Genomic DNA, 8,816 nt, shown 5'->3' with positions numbered 1-8,816 from the left:
GGGAAATATGTTGAACTAAATAAGCACGCTTCTTCATTCAAATGCGCTACTATTCCGTGTCTTTCTATGTAAACACTAACTTAACCTGCCGTGCAAAACCAGTCTGCTTACTGTCTACACGAACCACGCGTAAACACACACACACACGTGCACAACTGCACTTCTCACATGTACACCTTCAAAGACAAAAATATGACGATATAATTCAAGTATAAATATGTAAATAACACAAGTCGCTAAGCATATTATATAGTTAGTGTATAACTTGTACCACATAGAGACGTCCTGCTCTAGTCGTTTTTGCTGCTGCTCCTGTTCAACTGCAGCCTCTGGGTCTGATTCCGGATCATAGATGTATGGCTGTATCTGATTAAAAGCCATATTTTTATTTTGAATAAAGTTTTTTTCCCGCTGTTAGGGATGACACAGCTTTACGACGCACTCGACTCAACACAATAGCAGCAGCGCGCACACGTCATTATTTAGCTCCGCTCACACGACACGCCCCCACCCGCTCGGCTTTTTTCGGAAAGACTCGGAACAGCGCATCTTTCTTATATAATTATTAAAAAAATAAAGACTTTTCGGAGATATGCAGGATGCAATGCTACTCTATAGGTACTCAAGATTGACATGACACTGACTGAAACTGAGTGTTTCACCCCCCCTTTAATGGTATAAGTTTTTACCATCTATTGTTTAACTATTTTAAGTGTAACCATAACCAGATTTTGTCATTGAATTCCTTCAATTATAAATGATTTGCTAACTAGTTTTGATTTGATATTGACTTTGAAGTGTTACCTATTGCAACACAATATAGTCACATTAAAGGGGAGGGGGGGGGGTTGAAACACTCAGTTTCAGTCAATCTCATGTCAATCTTGAGAACCTATAGAGTAGTATTGCATCCTTCATATCTCCGAAAAGTCTTTAGTTTTATTATATTTATAAAAGAAATATGGGCTGTACCGAGTCTTTCCGGAAAAAAAAGAGCGCCTGGAGGCGTATCGAGTGGGCGGAGCTAAAGAATGACGATTGCGAACAAAGCGGTGACGTCCTCAAGCGTGGAGAAACCCATCGCTATCTCAGCTAATACAGATATGATCCAGAATCATTGGGAGGCTGAAATAAATTGAACAGGAGAAACAGCAACAGCAGGACGTCCGTCTCTGTGGTATGGACTGTATTTAGTGGCCTGTCAACGTTTGTGTGTGTTTACTCGCAGTTTATGAGGACATGATTCGGTTTATGGACTATTTTATGCGACTAAAACTTAGCAGTAGCAAGCAAAATGGTTTTGCACGTCAGACTAGTGTAACGTTATACATAGAACAACAATGGAGTAACCGTTAGCGCATTTGAATGACGAAGCACGCGATAGTGTCGTTTACTGATGTTTACTCACGCGACGATAGCCAACAGCACAGACATTTGAAGCAGTTTTACTCACCGGCTGCTTCCAAAGCAGGACCAAACCTTTATCGCTGGGACCGCTCCGTCAAAAACACACTTCTTTGGTATGATTTGGTGAAGTCCTGACAGCAGTGAACGGTGGAGATCCACTTTGCGACGCGACTGAAGCGATGTTGTGAAGCTTCCCGTCATTTCTGCGTTCAAATCGGGTCAAATGCAGCGCTGCCTTCCCGGAATGCTGTGCTGAAGCGTTGAAGTCGCTCGACGTCACCCATAGGAATAAAGTGGAGCGCGGCGCCTGGATCGACTGGATCTGCACCTGAGCGAGTGTTTACGGCGTGCATTTCCTCTTTCGCTCTAGTCACGCACGCGCACCCTACCGGGAGAAGAGCCCGAACGGCCCATACAAGGACCTTCCGATCTATTAACGTCAAGTCGAGCCATACTCGAAAAAAACTCTCCGAAACTTGTGAGAAACCGGAAGGAGTATTTTTAACACAGAAATACTCCATCAAACGTCCAACATTAGTTTTTGAAACTTTGTCTATGTTTAGGATGGGAATCCAAGTCTTTAACAGTGTAAAAAGCTCAGTATGCATGAAACAGCATTTCACCCCCCCTTTAAAGCAACGCTCTCCCACATATTTTGCTATTGTAACTGCGCTTTTTTCCGTCGTTGGTATAATTAGCAGTGGGTGGTTATAGACAAGAAATGTACAGTTTTCTACCATCTTGCTTATAATGTTTCTTTAGTCGTTCGACAACCCTGCAGCCTGAACCACTGTATAAATGAATTAAGTGATCATGATTCTGAGAAAAAAGTCAGAATTGCGTAATATGATGAAATGAGTATTTCAAAGATAAATTATCCACTTTTTCAGGTTACAATCCGTGCACTATAAAAAAGTGTTAAAACTACAAATATGGCGGATGCGAGTCCGATAGTTGAGAGGTTTATAAAGGGGTTTGAGTGAATTAATAATCAGTAACCTGACGAAAAGATAACTATTCAGTGTTATTCACAATATTATACAGTATGTGACAGTATGCATGCAACTAAGAGACAGAGCTGTCCGTAATTGTTGTTTGTCTAAAAATGCGCCTGTACTATTCTGCTACAGTGCCAGCCTGCCAGGGGTGTCCAAACTCGGTCCAGTGTTGCCAGACATAAAATAATTATCGTATTTATACAATAATTTTGACCTCTGTATGATCAATACTCCCATAATGTACAATCATTTCAGAATTTTGTGACACTTCAAATTATAGTTGTATAGTAATCATAGGGCTTTTGTACTCATTGGCCTAGCTGTGGATCCGTTATTATTGTGAGGAGATCGTACGCAAATCTTCACCTCATCTCGCGTTTGTCTTTTCGGCCAATCATCGTAGAGAGAATAACTCTCACGAGCACAAGTTAACGTTTCTGCGCTATAGCCACTGCTGCCAAATCATTTTCAGGGGAAGTTGCTAAAGGCAGATCGATTTGTTGCTAAAAGTTGCTAAAAGACGTTGTGGCGTCATTGCGCTATGACGTAATTACATAATCGCAATACATTATGTAATATGTATTACTTGAAATATATATAGGCCCATGTATTAAAAATGAGAAATGTGTGCTACTGCAACTGCAACAATTTTTGCTGCTGCCAACCGTAGCCCCGCCTCTGTGCTCTTTCTGTTTTGTTTGTTCCGGTTTTCACAGCGATTTTAATAAATTATGAATAAACAACAGTGTATTGCGCTAGCTTGTGTGTTGTTTGGATTAGAGTCACTTTCAAAAAGTTGCCAAATAAATTGTAAAAAAAAAGAAGTTAAATTTGTTGCTAGATGCTTTTTGAAGAAAGAAAAAATGTTGCGGGTAGTCTAAAAAGTTGTTAAATCTAGCAACAAAATTGCTGGTAACACTGGCGCTAGGTCAGTTGTGTCCAAGCTGAGGTTGAAAGTATAGAAAATAAGTGCTGAAAAGGAAGGTAAAAAGGCAAAAACGAAGGCAGAGAGCGAGAAGAAAAAGTTGTTAGTCTACTCTAGATGAATAGCTGTATTCTGTAGCCTTCATTTGACTCGTGTACGTTTATTTTCTTCCAAATAATTTTGAGCTTCTTGTATGATACTTGGACATTTCCAATCTGGCAACACTGACTCGGTCCTGGAGGGTCGCTGTCCTGCAGAGTTTAGCTCCAGTTTGCCTCAACGCACCTGCTGGAAGTTTCTAGTATGCCCAAGTTAAACCTTGATTAGCTGGTTGAGCTGTGTTTCATTGGGGTTGGAGCTAAACTCTGCAGGACAGTGGCCCTCCAGGAGCAGGATTGGACACCCCTGTGCCACACACTCAAAAGTATGCACTTTTTCTTCACAAAATAGTACTTTTAGACTATATGGGAGGCAGCAACAGTTGTAGTGCAGCAGCAGAAACCACGTGATTAACGCGGAAGTTGTGCCTATTTACACTATTAAGTGTGTGTGAAGTGGAGCAGTCGCTCGCAGACCAGCGGTTCTGACTGGAGGAGGTTCGGATCTCTCGCGTGTTCACGGTTCTGGTTCATTTCTGTAGCATCCTGTGAGGTTCAACGCGAGACTACAGACTGTAATCTACCAGGTAGAAGCCAATTATCAGTGAGAATAGGTGAGTATTTCGAACCATTTGCTTTTAAAAATGATCGATGTTGCATAAGTTTGTGCACGACTATTAGAAGAGGACTCGAGAAGAAGATCCTTGCATCGTGTCAGTCGGTCGGTCTCTTTCCACCAGCTCAGCTTTAAACGCGTTAGAAGTCGGCTTTTCATTAAATTTGATAGTCTGTGGAGATCTACACAGTCCAAAATCCCATTGAACAGTCTGCAGGCATTGCTTTCTCAACACCAGGCGGGATCTGAAAGCTCTTCCTCTAGCTCTTTTGTAATGCAACAGACTGAATGACTGAAGGAGCTCGATGCATTTGAAAGACAGTATTTGCATTAGACATTTACAACCTATAAATTCAGGCTGGGACTCATGCTTCTGCAAGTGTTTTGCCTCAGGAAAACCACAGTGTACAATTAGCGAAGAATGCATGACAGCAAGCCACCGCAGATTCTCCTGGGGTTTCAGTGTTTTTTCCAGATGGCTTTCAGGAGGATTAAGATGCATGCTGCATATGTTTTGACTCTAAAAGGGTTATGACATGAGCATATGAATGTCCTTGCTAAAGCAATCCATATGAGCCATTGACCCAGTTCCCCCTCCCTGTGCCATGCTATACAGACTGTAACTGTTATATCTGTTGCAGCACTTGTGTTGACACTCCAGCCAAAGTGTGTGATGTGGAGATGGAGGGAAATCTGTGTGGTTTGATATTAGATTGCATGTGCAATTTTTTTATTATTTCTGCACCTCTCATTCTAAATGTATTAAGTCATTTGTGAGCAAAGGAGAAAGAATAATTTATTAAGGGGCACACCCAACCACAGCTGCGTGCATCCGTAGTTTTAACATGATATTTTTCCCAACTGTCGTGCTCTTTCGAAGTCCTCACATCTAAAACTAGATCTATTATAATGTGTGGTATTAAAGTAAAAAGACTGCATGAGAAAAGGATAGCAGGTGTATGTGGGGACTTTGGAATTAGCAACCACACCCTTTAAAAGTATAATTTAGTTTTTCCAAATGCAGTAATTGTTGCACAAAATATTGTATTGCATTTTGTGCACATTGCAAAAAAAGTTAATGCACTTAGTGTATAAAAATGCTTATTACATTTGGAGCACAAAAATATTTATAGTATGTGCTGTATAGATGGTTATTGCATTGGTGCATGAAAATAAGTAGTTATTGCATTTACTGCATGAAATAAAACTAAGCTATTGGATCTTGTGCATAAAAAAATGTTTATTGCATTTGGTGCATAAAAATAATAGGATAGCCAGTGTGTTTGAGGACTTTGGAATTAGCAACCACACCCTTTGAAAAGTATCATCTAGGTATTTCCAAATTCAATAGTTGTTGCTGCATTGGGTGCACAAAAATTATGTATTGCATTTTGTGCACATTGCAAAAAAAAGTTATTGTGCATAAACTGCTTATTACATTTGGCGCACAAAAATAATTATAGTGGTGCATAGATGGTTATTGCATAGGTTCATGCAAATAATTAGTAATTGCTGCACACAACTTTGTGCATAATTTTTTTTATTGCATTTGGTGCACACAAACTTAGTTATTGCATTTGGTGCATAAAATGTTTATTGCATTTAGTACAAAAATTGTTTTTGCATTTGGTGCACACACTTTAACTAAGGGTGTGGACCAAAAGCAGTAACTCAATTTTTGCATGTCATAAGAAACTGTGATGGTGTTTGTCCACTGCTACGGTGTCATCATGGTGTTGCTAAGGTATTCTGAGTGGTTGCTAGGTGGTTACTTACTTGCAGGCCAAAATTAAAAGAGCCTATCCAGCTCCATCACGTCTCCATGATATTTTTGTCAGCTGCATTCTCTGCCAGGTGAAAAATGTAAGTCTGATTGCTTAATGTAATACACACAATTTGATTATTACAGTTAGGGATCATTAACCAACATTAGAAAAAATAAATAGTGATGCTTGCTTCCCTTAGAAAAAAAAAGATTGATTTCTACTACCCTCTACCTTCAGCAGTTTCTCTCTACTATTGAGTGTTTTGTTGAAATGAGAATGTTAGCTTTTATGTCCTGCTGCTGAATGTCTGCTGTGGTTATGATGATCTGAGCTCTCTGCCACTTAATTACGTCATCAAGCTTTCTTCTCTCTGATGTGCATTAAACGGCTTGACACCCTGGTTTTTCCAGTACGTCTTTGATTTGACAGTAAAGTGGATAAACTTAAGCGAACAATACTAGATGAGTTTTCTCTCTCTCTCTCTCTCTCTCTCTCTCTCTCTCTCTCTCTCTCTCTCTCTCTCTCTCTCTCTCTCTCTCTCTCTCTCTCTCTCTCTCTCTCTCTCTCTCTCTCATTAGGCTAGCGAGTTTTTCAGCTCCTTGTTGAATTAGAAAGTTTCTCCATATTCGTTCATCCTAGTCACAATGCTTTTCTCTAGATGAGATCCGATAAAGGCACATTCATCACCCAGAGGAATAAGGGTGGAGTAATTGAAAGACAAAGACAGAAACTTAACACACGCTGACTGTTCAAACAGCATCTGGAGGTTGAAAGGAATCAAGCATAACGCAAGTTTTACAGAGAGAAAAAACAGACTTGGCAGATTCAGACAGGATTAAAATTGGTAAAGTATGTAGATGAAACATGAATTTCTCTAATGCCTGGTTCAGACTTCACAATTTTAGCCCGATTCTGGCACGATCTTTGTTGGCAATGGGCGTTGGGACGCAAAAATCGATTGTTGTGACAGAAAGACTAGCATGTTAAAAAAAAATTGCAGTCTTCCACAATGGGTTGCATAGGAGCTCAGAAGCTCTTCCGTACACAGCTTTAATACGCAATAATTACGATTTGTACCATAATAATGACTTATGAGTGTAATGTAACAAGTGGATTGTGTAATATTGTGAATTGTGCAATGTGAGAGTAGTGTGTAATGTGAGGTGTGTGCAATAATGTGAAGCATGCAGTTTGATGATGCAGTGGCCCTCTGACCCCAGCCCCTGGGACAACGGATGGAAATTAGCCTTTGGCTTCAATCCGGTGTGTTTACATTCATGTATAATCATGTCTGTTCATTAACGCACACTGTCCCTGTTAAATACATTTAATAAATAAGATGTTTCTGCGAGTCAAGGAAAACCTTTTGTCAGGCTATCACTAGACCAAGCTCAGTTTAAGATTGAACATTTGTCAGGGGAGTCTGCTCTGTATTTTCTACTGCACAAGAGGCATGATCAACGGGCAACGACCTAACGCTTCTCTAACCGTCATCGTGTTAAACCGCCAATAGCGCACCAGTTGGATAAGCCCGTCTGTGATTTGTTCCTGCAAAAGTGTAACAGAAGCAGTAGAAATGAATGTACAGGTTTCTAGCCTAGAAATCTTGACGCACCCTAGCGGCAGCAAATCTAATCTGCCGCGAGTGTCGTCTAGGAACTCTCAATACCCTTCTGAGCTGTAAACGCCAAACTCTGGTCAGGCCAATCACATCGTGTATAGAATCGGTGGGCGGGGGTTAACATAATGACGGCTGATTTGCGTTTGCGTGCTACAAGTAAACACAGGAACTGGCGAACGGCGGTCTTTCGAATCAGCTTTGACCGCGACTCTGGAAGACTTGGAGTTAAGGTTTTCTCTGAGAAAAGAACAAAGAACGGCACTGAAGTCATTCTTAAAAAGGGAAGATGTGTTCGAGTTTTGCCGACCGGATACGGCGAATGTTTAATCTTCACATGTTTACTAGCTTCAACTAGCTCTTCTTTACGTTGCTCTGGTTGGTTGTAGCGCTATCCTATCGCGTGCAGAGGGAGTTTGAAAGGCAACCGTTTATCCGCCCCTCGGATTGAGCTGTCAATGGTGAGTTTCCAGACCAAACATCTTGATGTGGGTCTGACTTGTTAGGCTAACAGGTTTCCAGACTGAGTTCAAATCTCCTGCAGATCAGGCTGGGTTTACCCCGTCTATGAAAACCTTCTACTGTAAGTTAGATAAATTAAATATTTCATATGTCTTACTACCAAATGATAAAGAGTTGCATATTGGTGGAAAGATGAGGCTATGTGTATTTGCAACTGCTTTTATCACTTAAAGCTCCACTGTGTGATATTTTCCCCCATCTAGCGGTGTAAAGGTATATGACCATCCAGTGAATAATAGTTTCTGTTCCTCTCAATGCCGATTCAGTCCAAGATTAACATGGCTTCACATTCGACATGGTGCCATCGAGTGTTAAAACGCGAAAGGCGAAGCTTGAATTTACGGGTATGTCCCTCTTTGGCTAATGTTACTTTTAAGATGGAGGAGCAACATGGCGACCGGCATTTGAACCATTCGAATTGTGTTTTCAACGGCATATCATGAACTTGCGAGAATACTTTATCACTTGAAATAAGTAAATATACATTAATGAGCACATATTTCTGAAAGAACTAAGTGTTTTTAGCTAAGAATAAACTTAAAAAGTTACACATTGTAGCTTTAATTAGAAACACCACCATTTTAAAATGTTGTCTTCTGTTACATAGGGACTACTGGACAGACATTTAGGGGTTTATTTTAAGTATTGAAAATAAAAAAAGTACTGTAAACACATGCATTTTTTTCAAGTGTTTCCCATTAGGCAATCAAAAGTTCTGTACACACTTGTAGTCCTCACGCCTACTTGAACGCGTGGGCTAAATACGTCATGCAAGTAGACAAGCGGTCTAGTGCAAAAACTGCAAGTGTTGGTATTTGGAGATGACATATAGGAGATGAAAGATTGTGTCGGGCTGATATTGTGTA

The 8,816-nt window shown here is 40.4% G+C and overlaps 1 protein-coding gene across 1 annotated transcript in view; it reads left to right on the top strand.

Annotated features, from left to right (window-relative positions):
- Nucleotides 1-3,853: 3,853 nt before the first annotated feature.
- LOC137078963 (adipose secreted signaling protein) overlaps nucleotides 3,854-8,816 on the top strand; it is a 44,605-nt gene continuing 39,642 nt past the window's right edge. The window contains exon 1 of the mRNA XM_067446826.1: nucleotides 3,854-4,042. The gene's annotated coding sequence lies outside the window, so the exon portion shown is untranslated. The remainder of the gene's footprint in view (nucleotides 4,043-8,816) is intronic.

The sequence above is a fragment of the Pseudorasbora parva genome, chromosome 1 (assembly GCF_024679245.1).
Source record: "Pseudorasbora parva isolate DD20220531a chromosome 1, ASM2467924v1, whole genome shotgun sequence".
Classification (NCBI taxonomy): domain Eukaryota; kingdom Metazoa; phylum Chordata; class Actinopteri; order Cypriniformes; family Gobionidae; genus Pseudorasbora; species Pseudorasbora parva.
Note: the sequence above shows the minus strand (reverse complement) of the source record. Positions and strands in the feature narration are given on the sequence as shown.